General features: G+C 54.7%; 1 pseudogene; it reads right to left on the reverse strand.

Annotated features, from left to right (window-relative positions):
- The window catches only part of LOC136940541 (protein sidekick-2-like), a 34,691-nt pseudogene that overhangs the window by 4,428 nt on the left and 5,135 nt on the right, over positions 1-25,128 (reverse strand).

The following is a 25,128-nucleotide window of genomic DNA, read 5'->3' on the forward strand; positions in this document are numbered from 1 at the left end:
AGAGACATTCAAGGTCAAACTTAAGTCTGGGACAATACAGTTCTGTCGTACTTCTGCAAGGTCTTATCTAGCTTTGCGAAAATCAAACAAAGAGGCTGAAAAGCTTGGGTGTACAAAGCTATTTATCTCCCTGAACCTTAAATGACACCCACTAACTTATAAGTGCTACTCAAATGTTTCCGAAGGCTTGGAACATTAGATCTGGAGGGCGTCCTGATCTCACAGAGCACATGCTCGTCACGTACTCCCTGATTAGGAGGATGATCTTAGAGATGGTGCAGACTAGACCTGACACTGGGTGAAAACACAAACAGACGGATTAGTCATGCATTGTGAGGAACCAATGATACAGAACATACAAGTCCATAATTGGCCCTATTCTTTGGCAGTCCCTGCCTCTGATCTTTGTGGAGATAGAAAGATGTCCATCAGGGTCGAAGGCAGGGGGTTCAGGTCTCTGCCCAATGCAGTATCACGGGGCACAAACACACACACACACACACACACACACACACACACACACACACACACACACACACACACACACACAGGCTTTTTTTTTTGTGCAGGTCAAGGAAAATTACCTCTGCTTCTCTGGCCCTGGTTATAAAGCCCATGAAGGAAGCAGAAACAATCTGCGAGGGTAATTATTTTTCTCTTCCTGCTGTAATGATTCAGGGTTCGAGGTCTGTGGAGACTTCACTGCTGGGCAAAGGTCAGCCATGAGGCAGCTCAGCATGGGAGCCATGCTACAGCTGCTAACAGCACAGGAACATTATTATTTTTAGGACCAATTCTATTACCGTTATTATAGCATGGGGATTTGTGCAGTGGAAGTGGAAGGTTACATTTGTGAGGTATTGGTTGTTGAATGAAACTGAGGAATCGTTTGGAAAAGGTCACTGAGATGCTACTTGACGGAACTGAAGAACAGACAAAGACTAAGAAGATATCTAATGATGACAGTCAAAATCTTCGGCTTGCTAGGGACAGTCAAAACAAGCAGACAACTTTATTAACAAACACGATTTGGGGAGGCATGCTGTCAGCCAAATATAAAGACTACACCACTGAGAGTGATAAGGGCAGGGCCTTTAGCAGACTCAACATGACAGTGACCATGAGAACACAACAAAGGAACATTGTTTCTGGGTGCAAGGGTGGTGGTGAGGTAGGAGGTGGTAAACTATCTGCTTAAAATTCAAAGGAGGCAAAGCAAAGCATGCGGATGGGGGCAGGGTGTGAGGGAGGGGGGGGAGGGGGATCTTAATAGCCTCAATCCAATCCCCCCCCCGCCAGCCCCCCCCCCCCACCACAATCCCAACATGTTGCCAGTGGGCTTTAAATAATTGAGTAGCGCTGAATTCTGGCAGCCTCTCTTCCGTATCCACCCCCCCCCCCCCCTCCTCATTCTCTACTTGCCTGCTACAGGAGCCCCCCCCCCCCCCCCCAACCCCTCTCCCCCTACTCTCTCCAGTCAGCAGACCATTAGCGGAGCTGCAGCAGAGTGGAGCTCTTCAAAGGAAAGCAGGCAGCTCTGGTCCTTTTGATCCCCGGCTCAGGCCTCCCCGGCCAGGCAGAGACCCGTGCAGACTCCCCCGGAGCCCCTCAAGCCCCATCCACCGCATTCCACCATAATAGGTGCCCCGCATCACCCACCCTCTCTGGTTTCCACCAGAGGAAGCAGACTCCCAACCCAGCCGCTCCATCTTTCCATCCCAGCACCTCCAGCCACGTGGCCGGCCGGCCAGCAAGCCAGGCCTCCCCCCACCGCCCCACCGCCCTCCCTCCCCCAGACACACGTGACACCATCGGACCCAACTTGGGGGTCACTCACCCCTGCGCCAACAGGCCTAACAGGGCCGCCGCTATCTGTGTAACCCAGCGGCCAGGCGCTGCTTTGCTATCAGAGTCCTGGTTTATGGAAAGGACCATGTTCTCAGACCGCTACTGAGGAGGCCTTCTCTGCTGGACCACTCTGGGCTTTAGAGGCACTGAGGAGGCCTTCTCTGCTGGACCACTCTGGGCTTTAGAGGCACTGTGGAGGCCTTCTCTGCTGGACCACTCTGGGCTTTAGAGGCACTGTGGAGGCCTTCTCTGCTGGACCACTCTGGGCTTTAGAGGCACTGTGGAGGCCTTCTCTGCTGGACCACTCTGGGCTTTAGAGGCACTGTGGGGGGGGGGGGGGGGGGCTGAGTAGAGGATGAAGACAGTCGGTCCCGACTGAGAAGCAGTCTTTGTCTGAGTCGGGGACACACAAACAAAGGCCACATGCAGAAGCGGGTGAATGCTAAGGGAGCTGTATTGTGCTGTCCTCTTATATAAATTGTTACTTCACATGCCCATCGAATGCCAATGAGCAGAGCGGATGGAGGCTGCTCTCAGCAGCCGGACTCCTGCAGTCTCGGCATGTTCTCCAGTCCTGACAGACTGACGAGGAAGAAGAGGAGGAAACCAACGACAAAGCATTAAGCATTCCAGCCTGTGCCCCGAGCGATGCAGCAATGAAGTTGATGGAAAAGCGGAACTTAAACGCGTCGCCTCGACCAGAGCACGCTGACAAACGCTCGGTATCGAAACACACATCAATACGGGTCACTGCCAAACAAACGCACTGACACGGTGATTTGGGAGGGTTGTTGGTACTTCCAGGGGAAGCCGACTGGACCGTGTGTAGATGCCGTTCTTGCGGCAGAAGGAGTTTTTGACCGACAGTCGTCTGTTGTTGAGCTCCAGGGCGGGGAAGCGGCCCTCGTCCAGGCGCACCATCTCTCCGTGGGTGAGAGGCAGCGAGGTGCAGTTGGAATGGCTGCCTGCATGGGGATAGGAGGACACTGTGAGAAGGTTTAGTCCAGCGGGCCCTTTCGGAGGCTCGCTGAGTCGCCGCGTAGGGCAATTCTAACTAGGAAACTAGGAAACGATGTTTTAAGAGCTCTCTTTCACACGCGGGCACGTACAAACACAAACACGCACACATACACGCCTACACAGTCAGCCTGGAGGTGTGGTGTGATTTAGGGGGAGGCAGGGCAGGAGGTCCGGTGACCTCCGGTGACCTCTACTCCCTCCAGGGTGGCTGGCGAGTGTGATCTCACCCGTGATGCCCCACAGGGCCTGCGGGCCAGCTCAGACCGCCACTAAAACAAACACGTCAGTAGCACACAGAGCCTGCGTGGACACGGGTGACGGGGGGGGGGTACGGGGGAGGGGGGGTGCAGGGCTTGAGAGGCGTTCTTTGTGTCAAACACAAACACTGTCCCTGTCTCCCCGTGGCCCAGTCAAACCCTGTTTACTGACCCCTTGGACCCAGGACCCAAGAACCACACTGAATGCTGACCAAGCTTGACGAGGCAGTGGTGTGAAACTAAGGTGGGTTTGACCCCCCCCCCCCCCCCCCCCCCCCCTTCATTCCGTCTCTTAGTCAGTGTGAGGTCTACGGGTGGGCTGATGGACACGATCAACCTGACCCCTGTCAAGTCTCCTCTCTGTGAGCTTGTCACGTCTGTTCGTGAAAAGGCCACGGTGACCTTGGGTTAGGCCTTGTGTCCATCAACCCCCCCCCCGGAATCAACACAAACTTGTGAAGCCCATCGTTTCTGTCTCGAAAGGTCCTAAGTTCCTGACAGGCTGCTTGTGACGCCACCTATGGTGCTCGACCAGTGATGTCACCTGTGGCGATTGAGCATTTTGCAGACTGGCACGGCGGCACAGTGGAGCCGGGCGCATGACTCACGCTGCGTAGCTGGCGCAGGAGAGAGCTTTACAAATGATCACAGCTAGGCCATTCAGTTATTGATTGATTCAATTATTTTTTGTGTTCTTTTTATGTTCTTTTTATGTTCTTTTGTCTAACTCTTCAGTCTGTCAGCAGGTGATTTTTGCTCGTGTCTCATCTCTTTAAAACCAGAAAGGAGGCCAGAGAGCGCTATTTTGAGTAATAGCGGCGCCATTAGAGCAGTCACTTGTAAACAGCTCTCAGACGGCCAATTACAGTACACAAGTCCAGGCAATTGATCTGTATTTATCTTTGGAGTGATACAAGTTCTCAGCGAAAGTGTTGTGGGGTGGCAGAGTGGGTACTGGGCTGAGTCAAGTCACCGGGGGTCAGCGAGAGCGCTTGGACGCGTTGCCTACCTGAGTCGGGCCTTCTTGGTGTACTTCTTACTCTGGCCACGGATGATGAGGATGAAGACCAGGAGGAGGATGAAGATGAGGCCCACCAGAGCGATCACCACCAGGAACCACCACTCCTCGTAGAACGGTGACACTTTCTGGGCTAAGGACAACAGACACGACACATGTCAATACTCAGACGTATGCACTGTACTGTATAAAAGCATCGACAGAGTGGGGTCCAGTGTTGAGTTGAGAGGGCATCACACCTGATATGGAGGGTGAGGGAACACTGGGGGAACCATAGCCATAGTCGTTGACCCCTATGACCCGGAAGTCGTAGGTGACCCCTTCTTTCAGCATGTCCAGGTTGAGCGTGTACGATGTCACTTCTTTAGGAATGTCTTTGATCAGGATATCCCACAGGCCTTCGTCTATGGGATTCAAGAGGGAAAAAAACACTTGGTGTTACTCCCTGGTGCACTAGGCGTGTGCTAGCTCTGGGCAGCTGTTGCCTGTCCCGCGCCGTACTGACCGGAAGGCCGGGCCTCGATGACGTAGCGCGTGATGGGCGCGCGCCCGGGGTCACCGCTGGTCCAGTGGAGGGTGAGGGGCCGTGCCGTAGCGAGAGATGAAGGGCTCTCCTGGTGGGCCTGGGGATCCTGGGGAGGAGAGGGCTGTGGTTCAGTCCCCCCCCAAAAGAAAGTCTAGTGAAGAGACTGGAAGAGATGATGAGAGCAGACCTACCTTCCCCTGGCCCAGTGGTGATGTTGGCCTCCACCTCAGGGCCGTAGGTCAGGGTCTTGGCCCGGATGCGGAAGTTGTAGGTGACCCCGTCAGCCAGGTCTTTGATCTTCATCCACAAGGGGGCGCTGCCCTTCACGTCGACTGTCACTATCTTGCTGACACCTGGAGCGTGAGGAGAGGAGTCTGGGCAGGAGAACACTAAGACTCTCAATCTACCTAACGTACGCACGTGGAAACACACAGACAAGCCACTCCTCGCTGAGAGGCAGCTGTAACCCAATAAAGACCCATGTTCTTGTGACTGTGGCCCTGCCGATTTGAGAAGATCCAGACCCCCGCTATCTCCCGTGCTTGGCTGACTGCTTGGGGTTCGTTGCGGGCAGGCCAGGGACCACAGCAGCCTCCGCTGAGCCTCCCTCCTCTTCCCCCATTTACTTAAGAATCTTGTCAGCCCACCACACGCAACCGTCCATTTACCACTTCACCCTCTATGAGAAGAAACCACAACAACACACATGGCATTCCTTCCTTCTGTTAGCCCATAGTTTGGGCTACAGGGCTTGGCCAGCTGTAACCGATTAGGCCTAGAGCCGGATCTAAGTTAAGAGCTCATGACGGCTATCTTAGAGGTGTAAATCATTCACTGGCTAAAAGCTATCACTTTACGCTATCGTTTCAAGACCCAGGGAACATTTCCAGGACAGGTTTTTCTCACCATCCACCGGCGTGCAGGGCTCGTAGACCAGACGGTAGCCTTCGATGATGCCGTTATGCTGCTTGGGCTCTCCCCAGGACAAGTTGACTGAGGTGGTGGTGAGCTCACTGAAGTGGATGAAGCTGGGGGCACTGGGAGCTGGGGGGTGGGGGTGAGGATAGGTGAGGGATGGTGGAGAGAAGAGAGAGGAGGGGAGACAAGACAAGAGGAGAACATTGGAAAAGAGAGGAGAGGAAAGGAGGAGACAAGACAGGAGAAGGCAAGAGAGAAGAGCCTGGTTAGAACATATCCTGTGTCTATTTAACCCTCATGGACTTGATGTGACTAGTGCCAACCAATACAATACATGAACAATAAGTTGTAAACAATCACCCATAGCCTTTATTAAGTGCTTTGAGAACTCTGCTGGCCGAAACAACCCAGGCTAAGCTTAGTGTAAGGATTTAGTAACAATTCTGCATACAATTCACAAAAACTTATGTTGGCTGTTTTCCCAGTGCTCTGTGGTGCAGAGAGCAAGAATTCCTGCCAGCGTTTTCAACTTCTCAGCACTTTGTCCGCTCTGCAATGTCAGAGGCTTCATAGGGCGGAAAAGACCAGGAAGAATTTATCTGTAAACGATTTCACTGCAGCGACCACTGTAGAGCGGAGATGAAGATGACTGTGAACACAGGCTCCTTTGTGTAGCCGGGCCAAAACCCAATCCACATGTGTCCCCCTCACTCCGCAGGCCCCTCCCGCACTGTCATCAAGGCCCCGCCCCCCGCGGCTTCCCCCGTAGGACGTATTAAGCAGACACCCTCCCCCAGCCTCTCCTGGACAGTCATACCGTGCTTCCAAACATGGTCCCACACGTGTCCGACTTCCTGAGAGCTGGGGAACATTCTCGGTCATACTGAGAGAGTCTGTATTTGTTGTGTGTCCCTTCGGTGGAACACCCGTGACAGCAAGATGAAAGCCCTCATCCCAGCAAGCCCCTCGCTTCTCCTGAAGCTTTTGGGACTGAAGTGGCACTGGCCTTGGGATGGTGCTTGACACCACTGCAGAGCTGTCGAACTGGACAGGGTGAGAGAGGAAAGCAACAGTAGAGAGAGAAGAGAGAGAGAGAGAGAGAGAGACAAGCAAAGGTCGAGAGAGTGAGAGGTGGAGGAGAGTGCTTGAAAGAGAGAGTGAGAAGGGGAGAGAGTGCTTGAGAGAGAGAGAGAGAGAGTGAGTGAGAGAGTGAGAGAGAGAGATAGAGAGTGCATGAGAGAGAGAGAGAGAGAGAGAGAGAGAGAGAGAGAGAGAGAGAGAGAGAGGAGAGAGAGAGAGAGAGAGAGAGAGGGATAGAGTCTGCAGAGGTCCTGCAGTAGCAGATGGACTGCAGTGCCTCAGTGACTCAGCCCGGCCCTGGCACTCAGCCCTACTGTACTGCAGAGCGTCCGCCTGCCACCCAGACCCACCTGCTTGCTGAGTGCGCCCCCTGGTGGGCGGGGAGCGGGGGCTGTCTCCGGCTGCGTTGAAGGCCGCCACGCTGATCAGGTAGGTGGTGTAGCCTGTCAGGTTCTTCAGCTTGGCCCCCAGCTCGGGCAGGAAGAGGGTGCGTAAGCGTTCCGTGTCGTTCTGCATCTGGAACTCCCAGAAGTAGATCTACGGAGCAGGAACACGAGATGCATGAGCCTTCGCAGCCAGTGAGATGTTTCAAGGGCAATTGCCATTTGCAGTACAACAGTGGTTGTTCAATGTGGGTCTCCTAGTTGGGAGTCCGTATGGGGGGACTCGCCTTGTACCCCTGGATGTCCCCGTTCTGTGAGCGAGAGGAGGCGGGGTCCCATGTCAAATCCAGCTGGGTGGCGGTTGAGGATTGGATGATCACGTTTGGGGCGGGGCCGTCGGGACTGGGAAAACACAGGACAGGGTATCCTGCGATGCTTTTAAGATTCGAGAGTATGAACGAGTATGCCACAACGGCTTGTGATTGGATGTCAAAAAGCAGCCGACGCTCACCTGCCTCCCCCACAAACACTTCCTGTGGCGTGCTGGTGGGCCCCTCCCCCACGGCGTTGTACACACTCAGGCGGATCTCGTAGCGCTTGTGTTTACTCAGATCTGCGAGGAAAAGCGAGCACAACCCTGACCCCTCGAATCAAGGAGACACACAGCGGGACAGCAGCCAGGGGCAAGGCAGCAGCACAGGACAGGGATAAGCCGAAGGAGAAAGATGCCGGGGTCAGAGGGCGGCGGGGGGGGGAGGCACAAGGACAGCGTGCGGTCAGACAAGGAACGAGGGCCAAGAACGGGAAGGGTGGAGGGAGAAGGCAAGGGTAGCTGTTGGACGGGGGCGAAGACATCAGAGACGACAGCACGCGGAAAGCCGGAGCAGGGGGAAGGAGAAAGCCGTAAACACACAGATGCAGATGGCGGGCTCGAGGAGCGCGTGACGCTCTCGGACACACAGATGGTCACGTCGACGGGGAGAGAAATGGAGAGAAGAAGAGAGAGGGAGGGAGGGAGGGAGGGAGGGAGAGGGAGGGGAGAAGGCATTGAGTACGTACTGTCCAGCTCGTACTGGGTGAGTGAGGACTCGCTCAGGTTCCTCACATTGTATGGGGCTGGGCACGCGGGGGTTAGAGGGAAGGGGGATAGAGAGAGGAAAGAGGAGGGGAGAGGAGAGAGTGGATAGGAAAGGATAAAAGAAGAGAGAGAGGATGAGAGGCGAAAATGCAGAAAAGATTAGCATCTCCACACTTGGTTTGTATGCCATAGAACCATTCAATTCTTATTTCCACCTAAGGCCCAGAGCTACGAAAACCAGACAACAACCATAATCGCAAACAGGGTCAAACGAATGTATTTAAGGACGCTAAACTCACCGGTGAGCTCCGCCAGTTGGCGGAGGGGCTGTTGACGGTACGGACGGTGAAACTGCGGAGCCGGTCGTAGAGTAACTCCCGGTACCTGACCCTGAACCCCAGCAGTACCCCGTTAATCTGGTCCTCAGCAGGTGGCTGCAGGAACAGATGTCACATCATCACCTGAACACACAGCCACGCCGGCAGTGATGCCTTCTCAGCGGTAATACGTTCTCTCTTCCACCAACCCCCCCGTGAAAGATTTGCAATTGCATGCAGTGGATGCCTCAATGCCTACCTGCCAGCGAACAGCACTGATGTGGTGGTATGTGGTGTTACTGACAGGATGGTAGGGGCTTTGTCTGGGGCTGAGAGAGAGAGGTGGGGGGAGGGGGGAGAGAGAGACAGAGACCAGAGAGAGAGAGAGAGAGAGAGATGAGAGAGAGAGAGAGAGAGAGAGAGAGAGTCAGTCAACAAATAAACAGCAGGCTACAGCTGGACAATCTCAGCAGAGGTAAACTAGAGAACAGCCGGTCGATACACACATAAACACTGTCTCTGTTGACTCAACAATACTATAGTCTTTTTGCTTGCCTGGCCTGAACCATCAGCTTAATATCACCAACGCATAAACATGATAGCAGTCAACAGCAAGCCGTGAGCCTTACCGTCCTGTAAAGTGGTGATGGCCTCACTCTCCTGGCTGTATTCACTGTCCCCGATATCATTGGTGGCCTTCACCCTGAACTGGTAGGAAGTGAAGGGTTTGAGCCTATCAGGAGAGGAGGAGGAGCAGTCAGTCAGACAGTCTTCCTGTCTCTCTCTCTCTCTCTCTCTCTCTCTCTCTCTCTCTCTCTCTCTCTCACCTGTCCACAATGTAGGAGCTGGCCTCGTGGTTGACCGAGGCAGAGTGGACAGTCCAGTTGCTGTCGGGCAGCTCTCGGTACTGCACTGTGTAGTAGCGGACCGGCGAGAGCCCGTCGCTGCTGGTTCCCATGACAAGAGCACGCTGCGGGCCTGGACATCCTCCTGAGGCACCATGGGACGGCTGGTGGGCTGGGGCCTCGCTGGGGAGGCGTGGGGGAGGGGGAAGACACAGTCACACACATATGTACACTAACAGGAACCACATGCGGTCGGTCCGTAGTTCCAAACGATACCGCGTTCGCGTTCTCTTTGTGTTCACCTCTCTTCTCGGTCGTGACCACCAGCGCCTCGGACGCCTCTCCCCAGCCTTTGCGCGTCTGTGCAGTGAGGCGGAACACGTAAACCAGCTCTGGTTTCAGTCCGGTCGCCGTATACTGTCGCGCGCTGGGACTCAGCACGTCCACGGTGGCCGCGTTGCTGTTGGACGAGTTCCGTCTGTACGTGATCTGATAGGCTGGGAGAGAGAAGCGCCCAAACGCGTCTTTAACTCACGCTTCTTTTTCTCACGATGACAACCGTTCCGTAATATGAAAATAGAGGTGCACGGAGGGGTGGCGCTTGGTGGAGGGGGCTGCGCAGATCTCTCACCCAGGATGATGCCGTTGGGCTGGGCGGGGGGCTGCCAGATGAGCCTGACAGAGGAGGTCCTGACCTCAGGAAACAGGATGCCCACAGGAGGCCCGGGCACTATGGGAGATCGATATGCCAGACAGCAATACATTATGAATCCATTATCATTCTGCACTAGGTGTGCGGGTGTGCTCGTGTAGGGGTGTGTGTGAGTGTGTATGCGTGCGTGTGCCTATAAATATGCTTGTGTGTGTGCTCATGAATATAGGACGGTGTGCGTGACGGTGTGTGTGCGTGTGTGTTTGTGTGTGTGTCCATGGTTACCATCGTCCAGGGTCCTCTCCAGGATGGAGGGGGAGCTGGTTCTGCCATCGCCGATGCGTGTGAAGGCTAGCACCTGATCTCACTAGAGGACGTACTTCCCCAGGGCGCTTAGCTGGACACTGTGACTGGTGTTCCCTCCACCTCCCAGAACTGGGGGGCCTTGTCCGAGTCCTTCTCCTTATACACCACCTGAGAGGTCGGGAGGAGGGGGAGGAGGGGGGAGCAGGGAGGAAGGGGGGAGGGAAGGGTAGGATGGATGGATCCATCCAGCATGTTACAAAATAGTAACTGCGAATAGAGAGCTGCTGAGTGTGTATCACGTGAGGTCGTTGTGCTGGGAAGGAAGGAGTAGTCAGCTGTTCACCAGACCTTGTAGCCCAGGATGAGGCCGTTGCGATCGGCCTCAGGGACCTCCCCCCAGCGGACCAGGATGCTGCTGGACGTGGTGGCGAAGGCCGACACATTGGTGGGACCACAGGATGGCACTGCCACAGGGAGTCGGGGTCAAAGGTTGAAACAGTCCTGTGGATTTGTAGTCTGTGTCTGCGGTTGCGTGTGCACTCTGGTGTCTGTGCGCGTGCGTGTCTCCAGCCTCACCAGACTCCCTGGTCCTGCCGTGGACGGGTGTAGCTCCAGGGCCCAGAGCCGATGCCGTTGAGGGCCTGGATGCGGACCTCGTACTCGGTCCACTCCTCCAGGTCCTCGATGGTGAACTCCCTCTCCAGGCGGTCCGTGATGACATGGGACAGAACGCCTCCCTTGGAGCCAGCTTTGAAGTACTGGATCCGGTAGCCCACCAGCTCAGGGTTCCCATTGTACTTCCACTCCGGAAGAGGCTACAAAAACCACAGGGGTCGGTCATGTTAGATGCTAATAAGAATAATAAGAATAATAATGTGCTCATTTAGCAGAGCCTTTTATCCAAAGACACATACAAGGGGGGATTTGAACCCGCAACCTTTGGATCTGCTCTACCGCTGAGCTGTTACACCCCCTCCCTCGTGAGCGAGTCGGGGATGGGAACCCACCATCCATCTGAGCCACAGGCTGGTCTCACTAGCCGTGCGCAGGGTCATGTTGGCAGGGGCGATGTCAGGCGGGGCCTGCAGGCTCTGGATCTTTCTGAAGGCTGGCTGGGGGGACTGGTCCCGACGATGTTCACCTGACGCATACGGAACCTGGGAACATGCATGTGGATCATTGATTAATTGCTGATAATAACTATATGAAATTAAAGACATAGAGTTAAAATAGGTAGTTCTACATTAAATGTTGACCCAAATGTCCGTTTTAAGTGTGTGTACCTGTAGAAGGTGTATGGGTTCAGCTCCATGACCTCCAGGGACCTGGAGTCAGGCTCGTTGGTCAGTTGGTGGACAGTCACCCACTCCTCATTGTCTCCTATAATCCCAACCTGAGACCCAGAACAGACGGGATAACGGCACACCCCACACACCTGGATGCAATGCGCTGTGGTAGTCTGCGTGCGTGTGCGTCTGACCTGGGCCTCCACCTGCCAGCGGGAGATGGACGTCTTGCCGTCGTAGCCGGGCTTGAACTGCAGCGTCACCGTGCGGGGGCCGATGTTGGAGATGGCGATGTTGGTGGGTGGCCCTGGCATCTCTGAGAGAGAGAGAGAGAGAGAGAGAGAGAGAGAGAGAGAGAGAGAGAGAGAGAGAGAGAGAGAGAGAGAGAGGAGATAGGGAGAGAGAGAGAGAGAGAGAGAGGAGAGAGAGAGAGAGAGAGAGAGAGAGAGAGAGAGAGAGAGAGAGAGAGAGAGAGAGAGAGAGAGAGAGGGAGAGAGAGATGAGAGAGAGCGAGAGAGAGGGACCGAGAGAGAAATGAGAGAGAGCAAGAGAGAGACAGAGAGAGAGAGAGCCAGGAAGAAAGAGAAATATTGTAAGTATCAGGACATTAAGAGAGCTAAAAGCGTACAGTCAGAGTCAGTACATTACAGTAAACTGAGAGCATCCTGCCCAGGAGACAACCTCCGGTGAGATAATCATGACATGAACTGTGGAGCTGCGGGTTAGATAAGACAGGTGGTCAGACCTCCACAGGAGAAAGACATCTAACCACAGGGCTTTGCGGAGGATGATACCAGGGAAGGACGACTAACCCGGGGGCACCCCAGAGGAGATGGTGGAGGAGGACAGCTGCCCTGGCCCTTGGAGGTCATGCCCCCCACCTGGATGGTGTAAGTGGTGAGGGCAGTGAGGCCTGTGACCCGGTACTCCTGGGGTGGTGAGGTTGGGCAGGTAGTGGGTGACCCGCGTGTTCGTCCGGTTAAACTCCTCCCACGAGATACGGTAGCCTGTACGATAAGGAAGAGGGGGGGGGGGGGGAGGGGGTTATTCGGGAAGAAGGGCGAGATGCGGAGGATGCAGGCGGAACGGGGTCGTGGGGAGCGGAGGAGAGGCTCACCTGTGAGGATGCCGTTCTTCTCTTGAGGGTCTCTCCAGCTGACCTTCAGGGACGTGTCCAGGATCTCCGTGAAGCTGAGGTGGCCCACAGCACCGGGCTCTGAACACACACACACACACACACACACACACACACACACACACACACAAACACAGGCCAGTCAATACACAGAGAGTAGATGGCATTGCTGAGTCCCGACAGTAGCCACCGCTCGGCCCCTGCGTTTCACTGTCCTCGGCCGTGCGAGCTCCCGCTTTGACGGGCGAGCGAGCGGGAGCCTCTTACTGTCTTCGTGAGTGCGCGTTCTCTGCGGCGGACTGCGTGGGCCGTCCCCCGGCGTGGTGAAGCACAGCACGGACGTCAGGTACTCGGTGAACTTCCCCAGCCCCGTCACGTAGCCCACGTGGACGCTGTCCTGGAAGTTGGGCCGCACCGTCACCACGGCGACCTCCTCCTCGCGATCGGGTTCCCATGCCAGCAGCTGGAAAGGAGAGAGAACGTTGGAGGAGACGATAAGGACAAAGGCCAGGACAGATTTATATGTCGCATGACCGGTGTACTAAGGACAATTCGACTCTAATTAGATGCAGGTCGGACCGCGGACACTAGAGGGCAGTGTCCGCAGCTCGGCTCTACCTTGTATCCCTGGTTGATGCCGTTGATGAATTGGGGACTGGGGGCGCTCCACGTGTAACGCACCGTGGTGGAATTGACGGCCTCCACCTGCACGTTACCTGGTGGAACAGTGGGCACTGGAGAGAGAGAGAGAGAGAGAGAGAGAGAGAGAGAGTTAAATACATGCTGCAGGGTGTGTGGTGTGTGAAACGGACGTCATGAAAAAAAAATCATAACGAGAAGACTCGAGACATAAAATCTGGATACCTTGACCTGCTTTGTATGTCACACGCAAAAATATGCATCTCACAGACGAATACAGATTCTTAGGCTGTCCAGTGGGCTCTGGGCTGAGTGCTCCATGCAGAGTGACGTGAATGTGTGTGGGGGTGGCCTCTCACCTCCCTGCAGGGTCCACTCGGTGACCTTGTGGCTGTAGGTGCCCCTCCCGGCACCGTTGTAGGCCGCTACCTCGATCTCGTAGTTGGTCCAGATGATGAGCTCCTCCAGGAGGAGGTTGGTCTGGTCCGAGTTGGTGATGTTCTTCATCTGGCAGTCCACAGGCAGCCCCGACAGACAGTACCTGATTGGATCAAGAGAGAGAGAGAGATAAAGAGCAAGAGAGAGAGAGAGAGAGAGAGAGAGAGAGTGAGAGAGGAGAGAGAGAGAGAGAGAGAGAGAGAGAGAGAGAGAGAGAGAGAGGGAGAGAGAGAGAGAGGGAGGGAGGGAGGGAGGGGAGAGATTGAAGCAAGTCATGCCAAGTGTGTGTGGGTGCATGTGGGTGTGTGGGTGTGGGTGCGGGCGTGTGAGTGGGTGGGTGGTTGTGGAGGGGCAGCAGAACAGAGAGAATACAGAACAAAGTGGTAATTTGGCAAGAAGGAGTATTGGACAGGTAGCATGATATTAGGATGAACAGCAGCATCTGTTATCCAGACAAGAAGACGATGATGGAAGGAGACAGAGGAGTGAGAGGTGGGTTGTCACATTTGAGGGTTTTTTATGGAAAACGCTCCACAGCTCTTGTGAATGTCAATACCCAGGGCGGGGGTATTACACCAGGCTGTGTTGTCTGACCTGATTATGTAACCCTGGAGCGGCCCATTCTGGTGGCTCTCTGGGGGGGGGCTGCCACTGGATCATGATGGACTGGTTGGTTCGTCCGCTAGCGATAACAGTCTGAGGGGGGGCACTGGGGGCTCTTCTGGGAGGGACAGTCTGGAGAAAGGGAAGGGAGGGAGTTAGGGAGGGAGAAAACCGAAATAGCCACAGAGCAAAGACGCAAGAGGCCTTCATTAAGAAGAGTTTCTGAATATTTCTTTGTCATTTCATCATACAGAGAGACTTTATGGATCAGAACAGAAGAAAGTACAGTTGGTGCCAGACTCGCAGTGTAATCCAGTCCAACTCACCGACTTCGCCTCAGTGTGTCTGTGCCAGCCAATCGGCTCTGTGATACAACCCCTTAGAGACGCACACTGCTATTCCTGCGCGACTGCCATGAAAGAAGGCCCTGGGTTTAAGTAGGCTAATGTCACAGAGGCATATCCGACTTTCTTCCTCGTGTCAATTTGAGTTGACATCTTGATTTCTCCGCAGTGTGTCGGAGTGCTGTCCTGTTGCACAGATAAAGGCCCAGTGTTTAGGATCAAAGAGGAGAGATGCCTCACGAACACTGCCCTCCCATTGCTGTTATGTCACCCCCCTGCTGTGCGCTCGGGCTGAGAACATTCACACTGAGGAGTGTGTGTGTATGTGTGTGTGACGGTATATCGTTAGGGAACTGGAGATGGGTGTCTGTGGATATGTGACAGTGCTCTGTTTTAATACAAACGTCTGTGTGTGTTGGTGAGCCTCGGTTTCTTGAAGTGTGTGTGTGTGTGTCTGTATGTGCGTTGGTCTGTGAGTACACGTGGTATTTGCGTGTGAAGATGCGAGGGAATTTGTATCGAAGGAATAATGGGATGAGTGTGTGTGTGAAAGCCAGTGTGCTCGTAGGCAATGTGTGTGCGTGCCTGTGTGTGTGTGTGTGTGTGTGCGTGTGTAGCGGGCTTAAGAGAGCCCTATCTCCCACTTCAGTAGCATCCATCAGGGACTTGAGTTTGCTCGAAGCGCCGACTCATTCGAACCCCTCTTTATAACACGGCCATCGAGAGAGAGGGCGAGGAAGGCAGACAGCGAGGAGATATAGGATCACACGACACACTGTAGGGTCAGCCTATTCCGCTATCTCTTCGGGAGATACGCCGCGGGCTCACCAGCGCTCTCTCCACCAGGAGAAATGCCAGACAGAGGAAAGCGACGGCCCAAGAGAATCGGGACGAGGGTTTGGGGACGCGAGACCCAGACAGAGGGGGAGGGGAGCCTGGCTGAGGCCCAAGTCGGAGAACGTTCTAGACATGTCTAGGTGGTACCCACCGCTCCGTCTCCTTGCTGAACTGGCCCCGCCCCACGTCGTTGACGGCACACAAGCGGAACTGGTAGGACCGCGCCGGGATCAGGCCGCCCACCGCCACGCCGGCGGACTCGGGTTCGATGTTGGCCAGGAGCACCGTCCACGGGGCGTCTGGGAGGGAGGAGAGGAGAGGGAGGGACAGAGGAAAAGGAGAGCGAGAGAGAAAGGGAGAGAGGGAAGGGAGGGAGAGAGAGAGAGAGCGAGAGGGAGGAGAAGAGAGGGAGACAGAGAGAGGGGTGAGAGAGAGTGAGGGAGAGTGAGGAGAGAAGAGAGAGAGAGAGAGGAGGGAGAGAGAGAGAGGAGAGGAGAGAGAGAGAGAGAGAGAGAGAGAGAGAGAGAGAGAGAGCGATGCGAGAGAGAGAGAAGTTGTAGAGGGATAGAGAGAGGGAAGAAGAGGAAGAAAGAGAGATATGGGAGGAGGGAGAGAGATACAGACGGAGGGGGTTAAGGGAGGGAGGGAGGGAGAGACGGAGGTATGGAGGGAGGGCGAGACAAAGGGAGGGACAGAGGGGCGGACAGAAAGTGGAAAAAACGACAGGAAAAAAAAACTTCAACATCAAACCCTATGAGCGTGTTGAGAGAGTGCGCACACCGTCCGTGTTGACAGTGAGGGTGTGTGTGTGCGTGAGGGTGTGTGTGTGTGCGTGAGTGTGCGTGAGGGTGTGAGTGTGCGTGAGGGTGTGTGTGTGTGTGCGTGAGCGCACTCACTGTTCTCAGACACCTCCAGGATGTAGCGGATCAGGGGGCTGTTTCCGTCGAAGGCCTGCGCCCACGTCAGGTTGATGGCCCTCCTCTCTGAGCTGCTCAGGGGCCGCCACGGGGTTCTCTGGGCATGCGGGGAAGCTGCCTGTGTGTGTGTGTGAGCGCGGCAAGCGTGTGTGTGTTGACACGTCCGTTGCGCGTGTCACAGAGAGAAAACCAAACAGTGTTAATACTATAAATATACAGTGCACGTCAACTCGGAACAAACAGCAGTAAAAGCACCGCATCTGATGGATGATCAGATGAAAACAATGTATTTGTCTGCGAGACACACAGGATGAATGGGGAAATAGCATTGTGCCCACGAGTGAATCACAACAGGAGAGAGACACAGAGACCGAGCGAGAGGAACAGAGTGAGCCAGAGAGAGGAGAGAGCCAGAGAAAGAGAGAGCAGAGAGCCAGAGAGAGAGAGAGAGAGAGCAGAGAGCCAGAGAGAGGAGAGAGGAGAGAGCCAGAGAGAGAGAGAGGAGAGAGCCAAGAGAGAGAGAGCAGAGAGCCAGAGAGAGAGAGAGAGAGCAGAGAGCCAGAGAAGAGGAGAGAGCCAGAGAGAGAGAGAGGAGAGAGCCAGAGAGAGAGAGAGAGAGAGAGAGAGAGAGAGCAGAGAGAGCAGAGAGCCAGAGAGAGGAGGGAGAGAGAGAGCAGAGAGCCAGAGAGAGCCAGAGAGAGAGAGAGGAGAGAGCCAGAGAGAGAGAGAGAGAGAGCAGAGAGAGAGAGAGAGAGAGCAGAGAGAGAGAGAGAGCAGAGAGCCAGAGAGAGGGAGACGTGAGCGAAGGGGGGAGAGGGGGGGGGGGGCGCACCTGACTCGCAGGTGGGCGCTGCGCGAGTCGTTGCCCCCCACGGAGGTCACCCTGCAGGTGTATGTTCCGATGTCGCCCGACCACGTCTGGGAGATGTGCAGCGTGCCATCGGGGTCCAGCCGCAGGCGGGGGGAGCTGTTCACTTCCATCACGGAGCCCGTCTTCTCCCACACGTGCCTGGGGAACACACGCGCACGGACGTTTTTTTGGCACGCGTGGTTTGCGCACGCGCACACTGTCAACGCACGCACGCGCGCACATATTTGTCTGACGCCGTGGCACCGACAGTTAAGCTACTCGATGGCCCCGGTTCATGTGTTTAAGCAAATGACATGGCAACACCATATGGCAGCTTTGTCATGCTGATAGCTTTAGTGATTTGTATCTGGAATCCATATCTCCCTCACTCTGTCACTTGGTCCCCAGCACACACACGTCTGTGATAATTACAGCTGTTTCGGCTTTCCAGTTAATCTCCTGTGTGTTGTGTTTAATTAAAGTCGCTGTCAAAAGTTATTACTCTGTTTACATATTCACGTGTTTACCCCCAGATGCGATCAATGGCGGGGACCAACAGGTGACTGGGAGTGTAAACACTGGCTCTATAGATACCCTCCACCTGCCCAGACGCAAACTGTCTCGCACACCGCCATCTTGATGGGAGGCAGGCTGAACGGCAGCGATAAGGAAGGACACCCGCCCCGAGCAGTCGGCAAGCGGGCGGGCGAGCGAGCGGGCGGGAAGAAGCAGCGGCAGGGCTCACCTGACAGACACGCTTTGGTCGTGGGTCACACCGCAGGTCATCACGGCCTTGGTCCCCTTGATGACGCTCTGGTCCTGGGGGCCTTGGTGATGCGTGTCCTGGCTGCGCACACACGCACGCACACACGCACGCACCAGACACCACAACAGCTGGGTTTGAACGGGGGACAGTCGTGTCAGTCGTGTCGTGTAATGAGCTCCGGTCTCCAGGTGAGGGGGGGGGATGCGTGTGGATGTGGCCTCACCCCAGACCAGCAGGTGGGCGGCGGCCTCGTCGATGCCCCGGGAGTTGCTGGCCATGCAGGTGTAGGAGCCCGCGTCCGACAGATGGGACGGGCTGATGAGCAGGCTGCCTGACTCCAGCAGGGTGAACCTAGGGAGCTGGACCGAGCCGCTGGCCAGGACGCGCTCACCTACAGGGCGGGGAAGAGAGTGCGGGAGGGAGAGGGGAGGACAGGGAGCTCGAATTCACTTCCAGACCCTACAAGCGACGAGGTCGAGATCAGGATCGTGATTGACACCCCCCCCCACCACCACCACCACCACCCTCGGCGCTGGGAGCCGTCCCGCCCCGGGCTCCGCCCACCTTTCTGCCACGTGATGGCGGGCCGAGGTGCTCCCGAGGTCTCGCAGTGGAGGATGACCGACATGCCGTCAATCACGGCGCTGTCGGTCGGGCCCGACGTGATGTTTGGGGGCGATGCCTGGGAGAGGGGAGGGGAGGAAGGGGGGAGGAGAAGAGAACAGGGGAGGAGAGGGGAGGAGAAGAGATTAGCGGTGGGGAGGGGAGGACAGGGTGTAGAGAGAGGGCTGATAAGGACAGAGGGCGGTATGGTTTGCAACTAAAAGACAACCCCAGTTTGATCTTAATCAAGCCATCGGAGACCAGACTGCAGGAAGCCCACTCTTGTTCTCATCTCGTCGCAGCGAGAAGCTAACAAGCTCCAAGAAACCTCTCTCCCCTCGCTTGTTCTCGCACTCAAAATATCCAGTAATTGGCTGAGCCTGCTGGGTGACAGGGAGCGGTGTGAGGGTGGGAGCGGAACTGACGCACACAGGAAGCGGAAAGCGGCGGGGATGACGTACTGGTGACGGCTAGATACGTGTTGGTCTGGATCTCTCCGGCCAGGTTGCGGGCGAAACACTGGAACATCCCCGTGTCGTCGGGCAGCAGGCCGTTGATTCTGGAGGCTGCCCCCCACCAGCACCCTGTACCTGGGGATCTTCACCGGGCTGATGGGCACAGCATCCTTGTACCACATGATGTCGGGCTGGGGCACTCCTGGTGGGCGGGCACAGTCGGGGGTGAGGTCCCTCGTCGGACACACACACACACACGTACACACAAGCGGGCCGGGCACATCGAGGACAGAGAACCCTCACCTCGTGCCTGACAGGGGATGTCACCACCCTTCTCCATCTCGGCACTGATGTGTCTCTCGGGGCTCCTTCACAAACAGGGGATGCTCTGGAAAAGGGGGCGAGTCACTGGTTACACGCACGAGCCGACACTCAGTCAACCCACACGCTCATTGGGGGGGGGGGGGGGGGGGGGGGGGTCAGGGGTCAGGTGTACCGTACCGAGGACGTGGAGGTAGGCCCCCCGCGCTGACCGAAGGCACGCTGCTGCTGCGGAGCGCAGCCTCGCACTCGTAGTAGCCGCTGTCGCCGACCGCCGAAGGCTGACGGTGAGAGCCTGCGGCCAAAGTCTCGGATCCCTGTGCTGACCCACCACGCCGTCCTTCCTCCAGGTCATGGTCATCTTCACCAGAGGCCTGGAGGGAGGAGGAGGAGGGGAGGGAGGGAGGGAGGAGGAGGAGGGGAGGGAGGGAGGGAGGGAGGGAGGGAGAGAGAGAGAGAGAGAGAGAGAGAGAGAGAGAGAGAGAGAGAGAGAGAGAGAGAGAGAGCATGACAAAAGAGAAGAAGGATGAAGAGGTGGAAGGAGAATGATAAATAGAAGTTTACAGTAACTGCTGTGATGAGCTGAAAGTTTTGTTGGGAGAACTGTGTGAAGAGTTTTGAAAAAGTGACTTAAGTATTGCGAAAGGTGTCCTAGCGACTGTAAGTAAAAAAAACTGTAAAGCAGAGGGAGAGGGAAGGGCAAGGAAAGTTTTCAATACGGATTCATATGAAATTTCAAGGTCAGGGCAGTAGAGTGCCAGGGTATCATGAATGCCATAGAGGAAGAAGCACAGTACGAACAATGTGAGCAATCCTTTTTGCCAGATAAATAAATTAAGAAATGAAGTATGAGAAGGGTCATAGAAGAGCGTTTTCGAGAGGAAAGTACTTTCCTTCTTTTTCAGAATCAAGTTCAATTACTCAAAAAAGGACTCTTTTTCCCTTGAACGTCTCTCGTCCTCGCCAATCAGATGCTTTCTCCCTCTTCCCTTTCTCTGGCTCTCTTTCTCTCACACACACGCTGTGTGTGCATGCACTCACCTCGCATTGGCCACACATCTCCATGATGACCTCATTTCTTCCCACAGTTACACTCGTGTTCCTGGGAGGAATGATGATGGTGGGGGCAATGGGGTCCGCAGGCCCCCCCACATCTGATCCAAACAGACAGACAGACAGACAGCAATAAGAGGAGGATATTAAACATTACTGCCTACTAGAAGTGTAGCTCCACAACTCTGCACTATCACCATGGAAGATACCATCGCGCACACACACACACACACACAGACGCTACTGTATTATTAATTCCCCTATCTTTGCTGTGGAAGCCGATGTTTCAGTGTCCTCAATGTTTCCCGGGTTCGGTGTGAGCTCAGGTGATGGGGAATTTAATGTGGTGTAATTGAGACAAACAGAGGAGGCGGTAGATGCTGCAGGCATCATTCATGGCTCCAGCCCAGCCTGCAACCAACCATCGATTCACTGCCCCCAATCAGTGATCTCTCTCTGAATCTGATCTCATTTTTCTCCATCTCCCTAGTGAGTGTGCGTGTAATGTATGTATGTATGCATGTATGTTTATTTGTTTGTGCATGTGTGTGTGTGTGTAATATATATGTGTGTGTGTGAGTGCTGTATGTGTGTGTATAGTGTATGACTGAGTGTGCCTGAGGGTTTGTGCATGTATGCATGCACGCACGTGCGTGCATGTGTTTGTGTGTGTGGGCGTGTTTGTGTGTATACGTGTGTGTGTGTGCAAACCGGGGCGCCTTCACACTGCCTCTGTGTCCGTTTCATGAATCTACTTTTGTGAGGGGGGCGATTAAACTGCAGCCCTCGTTTATAGACAGGTTTAATCAGCCGGTCAGACTGCGCCTCCTGGACCCGAGCCTAGAACATTCTGGGGGCCCATAATCCTCTGCTCCACGCAGGAAGGAAGGCGGTGAGATAGGAATGGGGCTACTGTGTGTGTACATTACCGTTGACTTCACGTTGGCGAGTCTACTGAGGACTGTTAGCGGGAGAGACGGCGGAAAAAGGGAGACGCTTTAATGGCTTGACAGGGGACCCACTAGAGGGAGCTGTAGTTGCTTCTGTTAGCCGAGGCTGGGCCACCTGTTGGTTTAGCCTCCCTATGCTAAGGTACGAGAGCCCTGCCATTTAGGCTGCATCCAAAACAAACTGTGACTCGTTGTTTCCGCTGCCTTTTGAAGACGATCCCGGTGTGTGTGTGTGTTTGTGTGTATGTTTTGGGTTTGTGAGAATCGCGGGTATGTGTGTGTGTTTGTGTGTGTACATACTGTCCACGGTGAGGATGACGGGCTGGCTGGTTTTGTTTTCTCCGTTCTTGTCATTCACAGCCTGGCGTAGTAGCGTCCAGCAATCAGGAGCCACCGTGGACAAGATTAACCAGAGTGTTGTCCAGGGTGATGGCTCTACACACACACACGCAGACACACACATACACACATATACACATTTTTTCCATTTACTCTAACCTACAACAGGATACCAATATTTCCCACAGGCATTTCATTTTCAGACAAGAAGTCCACAACCGTCTCTTATGTCGAACACACTTGAGCAAACATGCTTTGTGCTGCTGCTAAGGTAACTGGTCCTCCAGACATGTCATTCGAATTGCCCTCCCTCGAGAGCAGCTCTGCTGGAGAGGAGAGGGAGAGGGGGGCGGGGGGGGGGGGGGGGGGGGGGGGCTTGATCATGTGACATCAGGCGGTTAAATGGGAGCAGACAGTGAGCGCTTTGGCGAGATTTAGACCGCTGTGTATCTGTCAGCCGCGGGGCGCGATCAGTGCCGATTAAACAGACTCCCGGACAATTAAGGTGAGGGCTCGCGCCAAGTCAACACACACCAGCACAGGCCTCGCCCCGCGCATATTAATGCATCCGAGAGGCGAGCAAACAAACGAGGAAGACCTGTCAGGGCCTCTCACTGTCATAAAGTAGCAGAGCAGCCCTCAGGCAATGGCAGGATCGGGCCTGGGAGGCTGAGGACTTAGACGGAGACTGGAGGGGTACAGATAGAGGGCCCAGCACTGTAGGTCCCCTTAGCTACTCTAACCTCCTCTCTCTCCGCACACTGGGGTCACGCCCTAGGGGGTCTGTCCGATGTTTTGGGCAGGGAAGGAAACCACCTATCTGTTCACGGGCAGCGATGCAGGGGAATATGATCGCACGTAAATGTCGGAAGTCCTCTTGTCAAGTGTGACATGCCGGGCCGATGCTGATGAATAATAGATCGTTAAACATGAGGCTGGGTTTAGGAGCATCTGCCGATGTGGACAGATAAATTAATCTCAGGTGATTACTGAGACCTCCCAGATATAGGGCGTACCACACGCACATCCGACGCATCGCACATCTACGCCCACACGCAATCACAGAACGCACAACAAACAGACACAGACGTTCATAACACGAACACACAGAGACATGCGCACACACACATCCAAATGCACGTGGGGGGAGAACTGTCAATCAAAGCGGTTCATTCAATCGAGGCCTTTTTGTCCATTTTGTTTAATTGGATCCCTGTGCTGCCTGTTTACTCTCAACCCTTCAATCATTTGTGCTGCAAAACCAACATGGGGCTGTATAATAACTGGCTTTATTCACTGAGAGGTGAACCTATGACGATTGGGCCTGACTGGTCAGAGATCCATCAGTTATTCTATTCAAACCCCAAACGTGTTTGGACTGCACAAATACACCACAACTATTGAAGATATTCTAACACTCTGAAGTTTGGAAAGGTGCTGCCTGAGAGGTACATAATTCACGCTCCACACAGCATGAAGAACAAACACACACGATACCAAAAAACACACACGTATACACAGAAAACTGTATAAAAAAAGAAAGAAAGTACGGGTAAAGTTTTTTTTACATCGACTGCTGGAAGGGATCTTGCGTCCATCCCTGAACCATGTGATCTGAGGCCTGGGGAAGCTGTGGATCCTTGGAGCGTGTGCAGCAGGGCCCCCTCTCCCTGGGACACGGTCTGGGAACGCTCGCCCTCCACAAACCCCCCCATATCTGACATGGGGGTGAGAGAGAGAGACAGAGGACAGTGAGAGGAGGGCGGTAGAAAAAAGGGAAAGAGAAAAGAGACAGAGAGGAGACGGAGAGGGAAGAGGGAGGCAAAAAAGTGACGGAGAGAGAGACGGACAGAGAGAGAGAGAGAGAGAGGGGGGGGGGGGATATATTCAGCGAGAGAGGAGAGAGAGAGAGAGAGAGAGAGAGAGAGAGAGAGAGAGAGAGAGAAGAGAGAGAGAGAGAGAGAAGAGGAGAGGGAGAGAGAGGAGAGAGAGGGAGAGAGAGAGGCACGGCGAGAGACGGAGGGGAAAAGGAACGAGAAGAACCCGACGCAGGCGAGAAAAAGTCAGGCCGAGACAGCGCGAGGGAAAGGTTGAGAGGAGAGCAGCCAGGGAGCAGGGCAGGTGGGGGGATCACAGAGGCGGGGAGAGAATGGCACAGTAACACAGTGTAAGAGGGAGATAGCAACAGCCACTGTCTTGTTTGCTACCTAAAAAGAGACCCTCTTTGTACAGTGGAGTGAATCACACAACAGATACACCTTTCAACAAAGCAGTGTGGCTGCAACTGCTCCGGTGGGCAGCATGCAGCAAGTATGGCAGTAGAGTGGATACACAGCACTTACAGGCGACCTGCACTTCAGTGCTAGGCTGCATAATGGCCCCCACTCGGTTCCTGACAATACATCTGTAGAATCCGGCATGGGAGCGGTCCAGCGAGGGGATCAGGTACCTAATGGACACACGGCCAAAGCTATTAGTCACACCAGTGAATTAAAGACTTTGTTTGTCAAATTCTCCCAGAACTAGATGTTCTACTTCCCTCGACAGCTGCGGCTGTACTGTAACTGGGAGGAAGCACACCTGTAACACATACAGTTGCCGGGGTGAGCTGTGTTTCAGCTGGACGTAAAATGGAGGGGCTGATAAAGTCTAATATTAAAGGAACAGAACGCCGTGAGAGAATTAAGATGAAGAGAATGAACATTACCCAAGAAAGGAGTTAACTGGAGGTCATTTGGCTGAGGATTCAGACAACTGCAGACTAACAGAGGTGAACAGGCTCAGTGTTCTTCAGCTGAGGTGAAATTCACAAGAACATTGTCTGGGACCTGTTCTCTTCCGGAACCCTCCGTTCTGACGGCCATTCATGTAAGTTAAATGATGTGTGCGAAATCATGAGCGATAAGCTGCCTCTAGTCACACTAATTGCCCGGGTTAATAAAAGCCATGTAGAAGTTGGAGTCTGCCGAGGCTGGCTCACTCGCATTGCTATTCGCCAGGGGCGCTGATTCCTCGGCTAAGTGGATTCCAGTCCGCCTCTTTGATCAGGGTTGGAGGAGAATATTAAACAGAGGGTGGACCTGGAGCCAGAACCCCAGGAGAACACAGGGGAGCAGAGACAGAGGCTGCTGGGTGGGGGGGGGCAGGGACGAGGCAGAGGACGGAGAGAGGCAGGGGAGAGAGATAGGCAGAAGGGATAGATAGATATCCACCGCTGGGTGCCTGCCTATTCACATGCTTTGGGGGGAATTCACAGCGTCGGACTTCCAATGGAGTGTGGAGCGCGTGGAGGAGGATGAGGATGAGGGGAGCAGCTGGGAGGAGAGGAAGAAGGACAGAGCGTT

Source organism: Osmerus mordax, chromosome 3 (genome assembly GCF_038355195.1).
Source record: "Osmerus mordax isolate fOsmMor3 chromosome 3, fOsmMor3.pri, whole genome shotgun sequence".
NCBI lineage: Eukaryota > Metazoa > Chordata > Actinopteri > Osmeriformes > Osmeridae > Osmerus > Osmerus mordax.